This window comes from Symphalangus syndactylus, chromosome 7, assembly GCF_028878055.3.
Source record: "Symphalangus syndactylus isolate Jambi chromosome 7, NHGRI_mSymSyn1-v2.1_pri, whole genome shotgun sequence".
Lineage (NCBI taxonomy): Eukaryota > Metazoa > Chordata > Mammalia > Primates > Hylobatidae > Symphalangus > Symphalangus syndactylus.
Window position 1 is genome coordinate 99728250 of NC_072429.2, and position 14956 is coordinate 99743205.

The 14956-nt window shown below is 43.8% G+C and overlaps 1 long non-coding RNA gene across 1 annotated transcript; it reads left to right on the top strand.

Moving 5' to 3' along the window:
- Positions 1 to 956: 956 nt before the first annotated feature.
- LOC134737239 (uncharacterized) lies at positions 957 to 14626 on the top strand. Its single transcript, XR_010121931.1, has 4 exons — positions 957 to 1042; positions 11037 to 11188; positions 13115 to 13205; positions 14553 to 14626. It is a non-coding gene; the product is annotated as an uncharacterized lncRNA (long non-coding RNA).
- Positions 14627 to 14956: the final 330 nt, after the last annotated feature.

The window sequence follows — 14956 nt, forward strand, 5'->3', positions numbered from 1 at the left end:
TTAAATAGTGTTGATGGTTTATTCTTCTCCTTTTTTTTTTTTTAAACAGGGTCTTGCTCTGATGCTCAGGCTGGAGTGCGGTGGCATGATCATGGATCACTGCAACCTTGACCTCCCGGGCTCAAGCTGTCTTCCTGCCTTAGTCTCCTGAGTAGCTGGGACCACAGGTATGCACCACCATATCCAGCTAATTTTTTTTGGTATTTTTGTAGAGATGAGGTTTCATCATGTTGCTCAGGCTGGCCTCAAAATCTTGGGCTTAAGCAATCCTCTTGCCTCGGCTTCCCAAAGTGCTGGGATTACAGGCCTGGGCCACTGTGCCCAGTCAATGGTTTATTCTTGACTTGGCTCCATTCCTCATAAACTGGTAAAGCCTAAAAGACACTACCTATCAGAAACTTAGAACTCCATTTGTGTTAAAAGTGCAAACAATTTAGAACAAAAATTAATCAGCAGTTTGTAATTAATAATGATGACTGTTTTTTCAGAGACAGGGCCTCACTATTTTGCCCAGGCTAGTCTTGAACTACTGGGCTCAAATGATTCTCCTACCTCGGCCTCCCAAAGTGCTGCAATTACAGGCATGAGCCACGGGGCCTGGCCAATAACAGTAAGTTTTAAAAGGAAAATATATCAAGCACAATAATAAAATTCAACAATGATGAATTTTAAGGGAAAAATATACCAAGCACAATAATTTTGTGGTGAAATGAAGTTACACACAATATCATTCATATTTTAAATAGGTTGATTTTGACTTGGAAAGTATTCAAATGAAACATTGACTTAATTTTTTTTTTTTTAATTCTCTATCCCCCTTACTCTAAAGGCCTATACCATTTTATTTCTGTAAAAGCAGGTGAACTTCCTTTCTCATGATTGCCACTTTCGCTCCCCTGTGCCTTTGGTTCTTATTTTCTTTTCTTTTTTTTTTTTCCACCCAGGCTGGAGTGCAATGGCATGATCTCGGCTCACTGCAACCTCCGCCTCCCAGGTTCAAGTGATTCTCCTGCCTCAGCCTCCTAAGTAACAGGGATTACAGGTACCTGCCACCACGCCCAGCTGATTTTTGTATTTTTAGTAGAGATGGGGTTCCACTATATTGGCCAGGCTGGTCTCAAACTCCTGACCTCAGATGATCCACCTGCCTCAGCCTCCCAAAGTGCTAAGATTACAGGCGTGAGCCACTGCACCCAGCCTTGCCTTTGGTTCTTCATGCTGGCAGAGTTTCAGCTTCTAGTGATCATATAAAGACTTGAACCCTCAGGCAGTGGGGACAATCAAGTGCGGAAGCCTCCTCTTTAGGTCTGGGGCCCTCTGCAGGACCCGAAACAGCAGTCTCTTATTTGTCCCTTAACCACAGCCACATTCCAGGTGAAATGTCAAGTAAATATTTGTTGACAAAGGTGTCCAAGAGCAAGTCATTATTTTTTTTTTTTTGAGACGGAGTCTCCCTCTGTTGCCCAGGCTGGAGTGCAGTGGCGTGATCTGAGCTCACTGCAACCTCCACCTCCTGGGTACAAGCGATTCTTCTGCCTCAGCCTCCCAAGTAGCTGGGACTATAGGCATGCGCCACCCCGCCCTGCTAATTTTTGTATTTTTAGTAGAGGTGGGGTTTCACCATATTGGCCAGGCTGGTCTTGAACTCCTGACATCGTGATCCGCCTGCCTCAGCCTCCCAAAGTGTTGGGATTACAGGCGTGAGCCACCGCGCCCGGCCTATGCAAGTCATTCTTGAGGTTCTCTGTAAGTGTGCTTGTTATTTATTAAATGCCCACAGTAGGTCAGAGAGTCAATGAATTTCAGAGCTGGAAGGGATTTTAGAGGTGACTTGGTCCAAACCCTTCACTTTATCAACAAGGAAACCGAGATCCAGAGAGAAGGGCCCTGCCCAAGGTCAAACACGTAGTCCTCAATAGAACTGGAAATAAAACTTCCAGCCCAGGGCTGTTTCTGCCTACCACAACTGCATTATGCCTTATCAGACCTGATCTCTGCTCTCCAGAAATTTATAATTTAATTATATCAAATAGTTGTAGTTTAAGGTATTTGCATAATCAGAATGATAGAGCTAAGATTTGCTTTTGGATTTAGGGAGAAACTGTGATAAGATGACCAAAATAAGCAGAAAAATGAACACTCCTAACATGTATTTTAAAAAGTGATTTGACATTATTTATATTCTACCTTGTTCCAAGGAGGCTTTAAGAAGCTTTAAAACGGAATACAATGTAACAAGATAGAAGAAAAGTACTATAAAAACAAGTTAAAAAAAAATGGTGAAAAGAAAAACAAAGGTAAAGTCAGTTGGGAACCACAGGGAGATTTGCATAGCAAATGCATACCATAAAGCCCTAAATATTTGCTAGAGGGAGACCACAAATTCGCTAAGCCTTGTGGCAAGAAGGAAAGTGTCAACTGTTGCATGATTCCCAGCTCACAGAAGAAAACCACACCAGCCCTGGAAAAGCACAACTCTTTTTACTAATGAGGCCTGGGAGAAAGTTCTCCACTACATCCTCATATACCCTGAAGTATATCAGGGTAAACTGGAATTGTAATCACAGCTTCTCTGAGGGCTTGAGGATCATCCAGTTCAACTCGCTCTCCAAGAACTGGATCAGTCGCTTCTCAAGGTCACACCACCAAACTGGGTGTCTGCATTTGAAGAAGGAAGCCAGGGAAGCTCTCGCACACACAACAGACCTCAGAAGGTCAGGATGTATCTGGGTGTAGACACAGATGCCCTTTTACCTGACCATGGAGTGCTTTTCCTTCTCTTCCGGCGTCCAGGTCCTCCAAGTTGGTGCCCCACCCCCAGCAGTCAAGAAGACTTCCCAAGGGAGTCCCCCAAGACCCCAGAAGGGAGGCTGTCAAAGGAGGAGGATAGAACCTGGGGCCAACTTCTAACATGGCTATTTATCCTGACCTGCTGGCAGGATTGGTTAAAAAAATGTAGAAATTATTTCCAAGGGCAAAAGGCAAGGGCCCATTTAGGGATCTAAATACCCAGTATATCATAGAGGGAGGCCAAATTACTGCTTGAGGAGGGAAAGGAAGAGACAGGGGAGGATACTGGGGGGGACAGAGGAGCCCATTCTACCATTTCCCCCTTAGGGAAAACACAAAAGAAAATACCTGTGTGTCTTTAACATAAAAAGATTGAAAAAAAGGTGTGTTTAAGTTGCTTTGCAGCAGTGGTGGGGGGGAACCTATCAGTTTCAAAAAGGTGATTTATATTTTAGTTTCTATTTCTCATTTTGTGTTCTGGTCTACCTAGGATTTCTATTGAGAACAATAAAGTGGAACTTGGATCAGCTCAAAAATATTTAGGATGATATCCTACCGTACTGGGAAAAAGAAATACATAGCCACATAGAAAAATTATGTTTTCAGTTTTAAACTTTTTTCTTTGCTCTTGGTTACCAAAGTACTACATAATTGCTGTGGGAAATGCAGGAAATAAACGTTAGAGGAGTACAGGATAAAAATCCCCTGTAATCTGATCCATACAAATGTTCTAGTACATTTTTTTTTTATTTCTATGCATTTTTAAAAAATAAAATTAAGATTCAGTTACAGAATTAATTAATTTGAAAATCAATTTCAAGTTGCAGGACAGTTATTGGATTTGCTTCTTGTTATCATTCTCTAAGCCTGGAAGATTGGATTTCCTCTGGAAATTAGTTTGTAAGGTTTGACTATACAGTAATGATGCTGATTTATAGCAAGTCTCCTAGCCCTTAACTGTCTAAATGAGCACGTCCTCTTCGAAGTAACTTGGGAGACAGTGATAGGATACCACCATGCATTTATTTTAAAGTAGCTGACTTTGCTTTTAATGTTTTGGAATTCTTCTTTTGGTACATTACTTTCTGAGTCTATGGCACTTTCTTTCTGTGTGTGTGTGTGTGTGTGTGTGTGTGTGTGTGTGATGGGAGTCTTGCTGTGTTAACCAGGCTGGAGTGCAGTGGCGTGATCTTGGCTCACTGCAACCTCCACCTCTGGAGTTGAAGTGATTCTCCTGCCTCAGCCTCTCGAGTAGCCAGAATTACAAGTGCACGCCACCACACCTGACTAATTTTTGTATTTTTAGTAGAGATGGGGTTGGCCAGGCTGGTCTCAAACTCCTGACCTCAAATGATCCGCCTGCCTTGGCCTCCCAAAGTGCTGGGATTACAGGCATGAGCCACCACACCAGGCCTGTCTATGACACTTTCTTTTGCACATTGTCAGATTGACAAGTTCTCTTCTTTTGAGGGTGGGTTTGATATTTAGAAACTGCCAAAAGTTATCAGGGATCAGGTTGGATGAATAAGGCAACTGATCCCTCAAACTGGGCAATATTGTTTTTGGTTGGGTACGTGTTGGATCCAAAATGCCATGAAACTGACTTTCTCATGCAGTAAAGCATTTTGAAGAGGAAATGTTTTAGTGGAAAGATTTACCCTCTATGAATCCCAAAGAATTCTATAGTGTAGAGTGGAAGATTGTTTCTGCAGGACTAATTCACATTGGGTTGTCTCACTTGTAATTATACTTTTGGTGGCCCAAAGCTATTTGTTTTACATGCTTCATGATAATTCCATTCTCAGCTTCTAGCAAAGCAAAAGTATTTCATATTTAAATGTAAGACAGTCATTGATGCAAATTTGTTATTAACCAATTAATTAGCTAAAACTACACTTACCATTACCATTATCTTGAGATGTAGAAGGCTGCTTCATGCTTTAATTATCCTGTTACTCATTTATAATGTTCTTTCTATTCATTTCAGCTTGAACATTCTTTCCGATTTTCCACATCAATCTAGTAGCATAAAAGAGAAAATTAGATGGCCCTGTTGTCAGTAGATTAATATTTCTGAAGGTTGCAGAGTCACATGTAGTTTTTTGACTCCTCAAGCTTGCATAATATTTTAAGCACACAGCATAACTCTTCACAATGTTCTTTTATCATGTTTCTTATATCTGACAGCAAAAGATTATAAGCTTTTTATAAAAACAATTCGAGGATCTTAGTAAACACCTAGAAGAGCCAACAATATTTCCCTTTATATATATATATGTTCCCTACAAACTCTTCTTTCTTCCTGAGAAGTTGAGTTATTATATATAAACAGTGTGGCTGGGGAAAAAACCAAATATATACATGTATTAAAAATTTTTTTTTTTTTTTTGCTGTCTCATTGCTGTTCATTAGTTTTCTTATTCCTTAAGACTAGCTTCGTTTTCTTCACTTAAATTTTTTTTTTCCTTTTTTGATTTAGTCAATTCTAAGAATTCGGTAGCAGGAAAAAACAAGTACTATATTATCTGTGTGCATACTGTGCTGTGATTTGGTTCCTGAAACAGCAGGGATTGTCTCGGCCCTCCTGCTTGCCGCACAGAAAGCCAATCACTGAGATGACAAGTATTGCCAAGGAAGAAGGCTTTAATCGGGTGCCACAGGAGATGTGAGCTCAGTCCCAAATCCATCTCCCTGACTGATTAAAACCCAGGGTTTTATAGCACAGAAGAAATGCAACAATGTGTAAGAAAACAAGAACTAGGAGAGGGGCAAGGAGGCATCTGGTGCCTTGATCTGGTGAGTTTTAGTTCTTTGATATTTTCTTTGAGAGGCCTGAAGTTCCTTTCCTGAGGAAGGAACTCAGATAAAACAAATACAAGTTTCTGTGCTTCCCGCTGCACAGAAAGCCATTCACTGAGACAACCATTGCCAAGGAAGAATGTTTTAATCGGGCGCTGCAGTCAAGGAGATAGGAGATCGGAGATCTGTCTCAAATCCATCTCCCTGGCCGGGCGCGGTGGCTCACGCTTGTAATCCCAGCACTTTGGGAGGTCAAGGCGGGCGGATCACGAGGTCAGGAGATCGAGACCACGGTGAAACCCCGTCTCTACTAAAAAAAAAATACAAAAATTATTACAAATACAAAAAATACAAAAAAAATTAGCCGGGCGTGGTGGCGGGCGCCTGTAGTCCCAGCTACTCGGAGAGGCTGAGGCAGGAGAATGGCGTGAACCCGGGAGGTGGAGCTTGCAGTGAGCCGAGATTGCGCCACTGCACTCCAGCCTGGGCGACAGAGCGAGACTCCGTCTCAAAAAAAAAAAAAAAAAATCCATCTCCCTAAGCTACTAAAATGAGGGATTTATATAGCCAGGAAGAAATGTAGCTATGTGTGAGAAAACTGGAATTTGGGAGGGGTAAGGAAGCAATCATGATGAATGAGGGGTCCAGCATCTCATTGTCTGGATAAAATGATCTGGTGAGTTTCAGTTCTTTGATACTTTTTTAAGAAGCCTGGGGTTCTTTCCTGAGGCAGGAACTCAGATAAAAGAAATGTAAGTTTTAAGCTTTAAGACCAGAAGCGTCAATTTCTATGTTTATCCAAAACAACAACAACTACTATTACTATTATTACTACTACTACTACTACTACTACTACTACTACTACTACTACTACTGTGTGTGGAACTACTCGATTGGTTTCACATAGATCTCTGGAAATATAAACAAGACCTGCTTACATTGCTTGTCTTAGAGATAAATTGTACAGCAGGTGGTGGGGAAGGAAGGAAACTTGACCACATATCTTTTTTGAACCTTTTGAGTTTTGGACCATGAAGAATGCAATGCCAATTACTAATTTAAAAACTAAAGTAACTACCAGTTTACAAATAGAGAAAAATCAAGGAAAAAGAAAAAAAAATACTCTCTCTGTTGGTCTGAATCTGGAATTTGGAGTGAAGATCAAAAGAAAACCATTCCCTTTCTTGCTAACTCCATCTCTTCTTCTCTACTTCTCTTTCACTTTGGCCAACAACTTTTAGCGTTGACTGATGCAATGGGAACTGAGAATCCACAGGTAGCGAAGGCATTAAGAGTCCTCAAGCTGCCGCTAACCTCTGCAGGCTCCTCGATAGACAGATGTGAGTCCTTCACAGAACACAGACACAGGCCAGCTCCTTTGGCTTGCTCATCTTGGCCTTATCCTGTACATGTGGCAAGTAAATAGCTTCTGTTCAATGTGTTCAAAGCCGTGCCCTTCTTGAAGTTCTCTAGGAGTGTTCTTGTTCTTTGCTATTCACATTACCTGTGTTTTTCTCACCTCTGAGCCTTCCAGCATGTGGTTCTCACTTTGTCCAGCTATTACCAACTCTTAAGGTTGCCTTTCTTTCTTTCTTTGTCTTTCTTTCTTTCTTTTCTTTCTTTCTTTTTTTTCTTTTCTTTCTTCTCACTTTCTTCTTTCTTTCTTTCTCTCTTTCTCTCTCTCTCTTTCTCTATTTCTTTCTTTCTGTTTTTTTTTTTGAGACGGAGTCTCACTCTGTCTCCCAGGCTGGAGTGCAGTGGCATGATCTTGGCTCACTGCAACCTCTGCCTCCCGGGTTCAAGCGATTCTTCTGCCTCAGCCTCCTGAGTAGCTGGGACTACAGGCATGCACGACCACTCCCAGCTAATTTTTGTATTTTTAGTAGAGATGGGGTTTCTCCGTATTGGCCAGGCTGCTCTCAAACTCCTGACCTGGTGATCCACACGCCTCGGCTTCCCAAAGTGCTGGGACTACAGGCGTGAGCCACCGCACCCGGCCTCTTTCTTTCTTGATGGTCTCTGTTGCACAGGCTGGAGTGCAGTGGTGCGATCACAGCTCGCTGCAGTTTTTACTTCCTGGGCTGAAGCCATCCTTCTGCCTCAGCTTCTCGAGTAGCTGGGACTACAGGCACATGCCACCACGCCCTGCTAATTTTGTTTACTTTTTGTAGAGACGTGGCCTCACTATGTTGCCCAGGCTGGTCTCAAACTCCTAGGCTCAAACAATCCTCCTGCCTTGGCCCCCCAAAGTGCTGGGATTACAGGTATGTGCCACCGTGCCTGGCCCAGAGAAAGTATTATAGTTATAAGTGACTCAAATGCTCAGTCAACAGTGTGATAGTGTGACTTTAAAATTTAATGCACATAGATTACCTTAAAAAAAAGACACCAAGTTTTGGAATCAGGAAGTAGAAGCCCCTTTTGCTCACTCAGAGCAGCCTGCAGTATCAGAACAGTACCTTCTAAGCACATTTACAGGTCAGAGTGCATCTGGAGCTGTGATTTTCAAACTATGAGTTGTTACCCATGAAGAGTATGAATCCCATTAAAAAAGGATAGCAACCAGCATTAAAAAAATAGTACAGGCCACGGTGGCTCATGCCTGTAATCCCAGCACTTTGGGAGGCTGAGGCAGCCGGATCACGAGGTCAGGAGATCGAGACCATCCTGGCTAACACGGTGAAACCCCGTCTCTACTAAAAATACAAAAAAATTAGCTGGGCATGGTGGTGGGTGCCTGTAGTCCCAGCTACTCGGGAGGCTGAGGCAGGAGAATGACGTGAACCCAGGAGGTGGAGCTTGCAGTGAGCCGAGATTGTGCTACTGCACTCCAGCCTGGGCACAGAGCGAGACTCCGTCTCAAAAAAAAAAAAAAAAAAAAAAAAAAATTGCACACAATAGAGTAGGATAGAGTTGAATTAGAAAATATATGCGCTTATGGCAGCTAATGAGGCTAAATATTGTTTTATGAAACTTCTGTTTCAGTTATATGTATGTTTATGTATACCAATCATATATAAAATGAAATCATTTCTGTAGGTCATAGTCAACAAAGTTCAAGAAACACTAATGTGGAGAAAAATATCCTGATGGTGAGAGAGATAGGTACCTATGAGAGGTGACAACATGCTGGCAGTCCTCACAGCCCTCACTTGCTCTCGGCGCCTCCTCTGCCTGGGCTCCCACTTTGGTGGCACTTGAGGAGCCCTTCAGCCCACCGCCGCACTGTGGGAGCCCCTTTCTGGGCTGGCCAAGGCGGGAGCCGGCTCCCTCAGCTTGCAGGGAGTGTGGAGGGAGAGGCGCGAGCGGGAACCGGGGCTGCGCGCGGCGCTTGAAGGCCAGCTGGAGTTCCGGGTGGGCGTGGGCTTGGCGGGCCCCTCACTCAGAGCAGCCGGCCGGCCCTGCCGGCCCCGGGCAATGAGGGGCTTAGCACGCGGGCCAGCGGCTGCGGAGGGTGTACTGGGTCCCCCAGCAGTGCCAGCCCACCTTCACTGCGCTGGATTTCTCACCGGGGCTTAGCGGCCTTCCCACCGGGCAGGGCTCGGGACCTGCAGCCCCCCATGCCTGAGCCTCCCACCCCCTCCATGGGCTCCTGTGCGGCCCGAGCCTCCCCGACGAGTGCCACCCCCTGCTCCACGGTGCCCAGTCCCATCGACCACCCAAGGGCTGAGGAGTGTGAGTGCACGGCGCGGGACTGGCAGGCAGCTCCACCTGCAACCCTGGTACAGGATCCACTGGGTGAAACCAGCTGGGCTCCTGAGTCTGGTGGAGATGTGGAGAACCTTTATGTCTAGCTCAGGGATTGTAAACACACCAATCAGCACCCTGTGTCTAGCTCAGGGTTTGTGAGTGCACCAATCGACACTCTGTATCTAGCTGCCCTGGTGGGGCCTTGGAGAACCTTTGTGTCTATACTCTGTATCTAACTGATCTAACGGGGACGTGGAGAACCTATATGTCTAGCTCAGGGATTGTAAACGCACCAATCAGCGCCCTGTCAAAACAGACTACTCGGCTCTACCAATCAGCAGGATGTGGGTGGGGCCAGATAAGAATAAAAGCAGGCTGCCAGAGCCAGCAGTGGCAACCGGCTCGGATCCCCTTCCTCACTGTGGAAGATTTGTTCTTTCGCTCTTTGCAATAAATCTTGCTACTGCTCACTCTTTGGGTCCACACTGCTTTTATGAGCAGTAACACTCACCGCGAAGGTCTGCAGCTTCACTCCTGAGCCAGCGAGACCACGAACCCACCGGGAGGAACGAACAACTCCAGACGCGCGGCCTTAAGAGCTGTAACACTCACCGCGAAGGTCTGCAGCTTCACTCCTGAGCCAGCAAGACCACGAACCCACCAGAAGGAAGAAACTCCGAACACATCCGAACATCAGAAGGAACAAACTCCAGACGCGCCACCTTAAGAGCTGTAACAGTCACCGCGAGGGTCCGTGGCTTCATTCTTGAAGTCAGTGAGACCAAGAACCCACCAATTCTGGACACACCTGGTTACTTAAGAAACAGTTGCAACCATCAGGAATGTTTAGCTTGAGGAGAAGACTAAGAGACAAAAAAACTGTCTTCCATTAGTAGAAGGACTATCATGAAAAGAAAGACTTTGTTCTCTGTTATTTCAGGAGATGGGGGTTCAGGGGAAGGAGTTTTTGTTCACTATCCAGACGAACTATCTGACAATTGGAGCTGTCCATCAATGGAACTGCAAAATAACACACTGTAGGAGTGCTTAAGCACAAGACAGGAGACCATCTGTCAGGGTTACTTGGCAGAGATTTCTATATGGGGAGAGAGGGTTGAATTAGACATCCTTGAATGTCCCTTTCAACTCAAAGTTTCAACTATTCTATTTTCTCCTGTGGGGGTGTTTGAATTTCATAAGTTTGTGCTTCAGATCAGGTGATTAATTCAGCAGATGCTTTAAACAAGTAGTTATGCCCTGTGAATGGAAACACACAAAAATGCAGTTAACTAATTTGCTGATTATTCTTATAACATCATGCATCACATTCAATTTTTAGCAATGACATATCTGTGTTACTGGTGAGATTACTGAGGTCACTTGGATACTTGGGTAGAAATAAGAATATAGTCCAAGCTTCCTGAATTCTAAGTTTTACACTTAACTATGGCAGCCTCTCAACCTTGAACATTAGCACTGACATTAGTCAGGTTGTGGCAGAGACCCCTGGATTCTGACCTTAATATCTGTTCTCCTTGCTTGTAGCAGAACTGCCAGTTTTTACCTCGGCCGATGACTATGCACTGTAAATACCATATTTCCCAAGCTCCCTTGCAGCTACATGTGGTTGACTGGACTCAGTGATGTCCAACATAGTATAAGTGGAAGGCAGTGCCTGGGAAACTTGACAGAAAGATGGCTGGTATGTGCTCTTAATCTCTTTACTTCTTCCCCTTTCCCTTTGTTCTTCCTCTTAGGTGGGTTTTGAGCAGCCATCTTGAACTGTGAGGTGGGAACCATGTGCTGAGGAGGGTGGAGCGTGGGTGGCCAAACCCCTGCAATAGCCATAACAGCCCTACAGTGGATCTTCCACAGGACAGAGAAAGAAATGAAGAAACTTCTGTCTTGTGTAAGCCAATGCTATTTGTTATGCGCAAGGTTAATTGATAAGCCTGGTCTCTTTCTCACCTGTGGATATTGGGTGCCCAACCCTTATTTGCTGCAATAGTGACAGGAAGTCAGATTTTAGGTGACTATGATTCTGGACAGAACCCAGATTTCAGAGAACTCAGAAAACTTGTATAACCCTTCTCATTGTCTCAAGACAAGGGGAGTCTGAGATGCTCCCCCCGTGTTCACACAGTCTGGCTGAAAGGATATTACAGAGTCCTTGTGCAAAGAGCATGAAGATGGAACTTTCCCATTCTGCTGCTACTGTCTTCTTTTAAATTTGCAGTAACAAGTACAATCTGCTAGATCTTCTGGTCAGACTGATTCTATAGCCAGACTTGTAACTTCATCTGGTGACTCAAAATCACTGTAATATTTGAGGATAACAGACAGTAGCCTTTCTGAGTCCTGATTCTGGGCTCTACCCATAGTGGTATTCAGTGGTCCTCGTTGGTGATCCTTAGGAAAGAATGTGATATATTGGAAGTTGGTATGACACATGTATGTCCTCTATTAATGTATAATGTTAGAACAGAGAAAAAGTATTAGAAAGGTAAGTCATGGTTTTAAGGATGTGATTTATATAGGAACCAAATTTGAAGGGTTTGTGATATTATGGAGCTTTGATCTAAAGTATGAGGTTCTGCTAAGAGTTTCTTTAAGAAGTTCATTTTGTGGCCAGGTACAGTGGCTCATGCCTGTAATCCCAGCACTTTGGGAGGCCGACGTGAGTGGATCACTTGAGGTCAGGAGTTTGAGACCAGCCTGGCCAATGTGGCAAAACCCCGTCTCAACTAAAAATACAAAAATTAGGCGGGCGTGGTGGCAGGAGCCTGTAATCCAAGCTACTTGAGAGGCTGAGGCAGGAGAATCACTTGAACCCAGGAGGCAGAGGTTGCAGTGAGTTGAGATCGCGGCATTGTACTCCAGCCTGAGTGACCTGGAGCGAGACCTTGTCTCAAGACAAAAAAGAAAGCAAATGATTTCTTAAATAGTCACTTATAGTGAGAGGCATCAAAGAAAATTAGCATAGACCTCTAAAATTTGACTGTAGCACACACATCTTCTTCTCTCTCTCCTTTAAAGTGAACTACCAGGCTATCACTCTCATAAAAACAAAGAGTAATCTACTACACTATTGAAGCAGAATTGCTTTAATTACTTTTCAGAGCAAATTCAGAAGGATTTTTTTTTTTTTGGTGAATATCTTTAACATGAGAGATACATGATGAAACCACAATCACTAAATATCCGTAAAAGATGAAATGTGTCAAGTGATGAGAACAGGAATCTCTTGCTTCATATTTGGGCTCACCCTGTGTCACTTTGGGCCAATCAGGTCTCGCAATGCTTCAGTTTCACCAACACTCAGGGGAAAGTAGTACCTGCTTCTCAAAGCTAGAAATGCTTTATTGTCTTGACTTGAAGTCCATTCTCATTACCACAAATATTTTATGAGAAAAGGAATTATTTTGAGCCTTGGTAGCTAGTTGTTTTGATAAAATTCTGGAAGAACAAGGCCGGGCGTGGTGGTTCATGCCTGTAATCCCAGCACTTTGGGAGGCCGAGGCGGGCGGATCACGAGGTTAAGAGATCAAGACCATCCTGGCCAACATGGTGAAACACCGTCTCTACTAAAAATACAAAAATTAGCTGGGCATGGTGGTGCACGCCTGTAGTCCCAGCTATGTGGGAGGCTGAGGCAAGAGAATCGCTTGAACCCGGGAGGCGGAGGTTCCAGCGAGCCGAGATAGCGCCGTTGCACTCCAGCCTGGCAACACAGCAAGACTCCATCTCAAAAAAAAAGAAATCTGGAGGAACAAGATAATTTGGGTAAACCCACAGATGTTTATTGAGATGAAACTTACTTATGTTTGGTCTGCAGTAAATCATCACAAAGGCCAGATCTAATTGAAATGTCTCTAAAATTCTGCCAGCCTGAAGAACTTCACTTACGGGAGTTTGCTGACAAAGAGGTATTTCTCTCCTGCCCCTGCTGAACACTGCATTACTCATTCTCAGTCTTTCCTCCCAGGTAACCCCACCCAAACCTCACCAAATAAGGCAATCCTTTGAGTGAGCTTTCCTCCTGTTGACTGGAATTGTTTAGCGAACAGGAGAATTTTTAAAGGGGTAGCTGATTGTATTTAGAGGTCATTTCCTTTTTGATATTTTGGATTCATTATCCAGAGAGAAGATTAGCAGCATGTAGGATGCTGGTTCTCAGAAGCTTGGGGCACAACAGAATCACTTGGAGAAATTTAAAAATATATTGGCCTGGGCATTGGGGTTTGTAAATGTTCCCCAAGTGACTATAATGTGTGTGTCTGTTGGGGAGAGAGGAGTTGTTAAGAATTGATGTTACTTGCACTCTCTGAATTCCAGAAGCCACAGCCAATGGTAAAATTAGCTGTTACTAATTAAACACCTGCAGGGCCAAGCCCTCTGGAAAGTGCTTTACATACATGATGTCATTGTATCCTCACCACAACTGAGTCAAGCCCTGGTGATAATCTTCATCATCTGTCTAATACAGCAAATATTTATTGAACACCATTATTGTTCTAGGCATCACTGTGAATACATAGATGAGTAAGATGGGTCATGCACTTGAAAAGTTAATAATCTAAGATGGGATGATAATCAGGGTTCATTATAACCATAATATAATGCAGAATACTTTTCGCAAGAGAATGTAAGTTACTAAGAAAGTTCAAAGCAGGGAAAGTGTACTATAGATTGGAGATGTCAAGACCAATGATGTTTGAGGCTCAGTGATGTGCTAGAGCCAGTTCATACTAGTCTTTGAGAAATGATAGCTAATTTTTCAGAAAGTTTGTCATCCAGTTGATATCAGACTGGTAGCTCGAAATTGGCTGTGGCAAACCAAAAGAAAAATGGACGAACACTACAAATCAGAGTTTTACCTTCCCAGAGAGCTGGTTATTAAATATGTACCAGAATACCAGCAATGGACCTTAAAAGATGTGTAGCACTTCACCTACCCTGGTGGTGGGGTTGGGAGATGATGGAGAGAGAGAAGAGTATAATTGAAGATATGGAGTGGGTAGAGAATGCAGGCTTGTTCAAGTAAGAAAATGTGGCCTATTGACTAGGATGAAAGGCAGCTAAAAAAGAAATCTATGGCCAGACCAGTTTACCTGGAGTAAGATAAAAGTAGAATAACAGGAGTTGTAATTACAAAGCTTGGTGGGAAGGCTATGTTAGATCTAACCTTCAGTGCAAATGCCTAATAGAGCCAACACACAGTAAGTGCCTTAAGAAGTTAATAATCTTTCCCCCTCTTCATTTCTCAAATAAAGTTCAAACTCTGGAGTGTAGTGGTGAGATCACAGCTCCCTGCAGCCTCAACCTCCCAGGCTCAAGTGATCCTCCCACCTCAGCTTCCCGAGTAGATGGGACTACAGGTATGCCACGCCTGGCTAATTTAAAAAAATGTTTTTTTGTAGAGATGGGGTCTCACTCTGTTGCCCAGGCGGGTCTCAAATTCCTGGGTTCAAGCAATCCTCCCACGTTGGCCACCCCCTTCCCAAAATCTTGGGATTACAGGCATGAGACACCACACCTGGCCAAAGGTAGGTATTTTATTTATTTATTTATTTTTGAGACGGAGTCTCACTCTGTTACCCAGGCTGGAGTGCAGTGGTGCAATCTTGGCTCACTGCAAACTCCGCCTCCCGGGTTCACACCATTCTCCTGCCTCAGC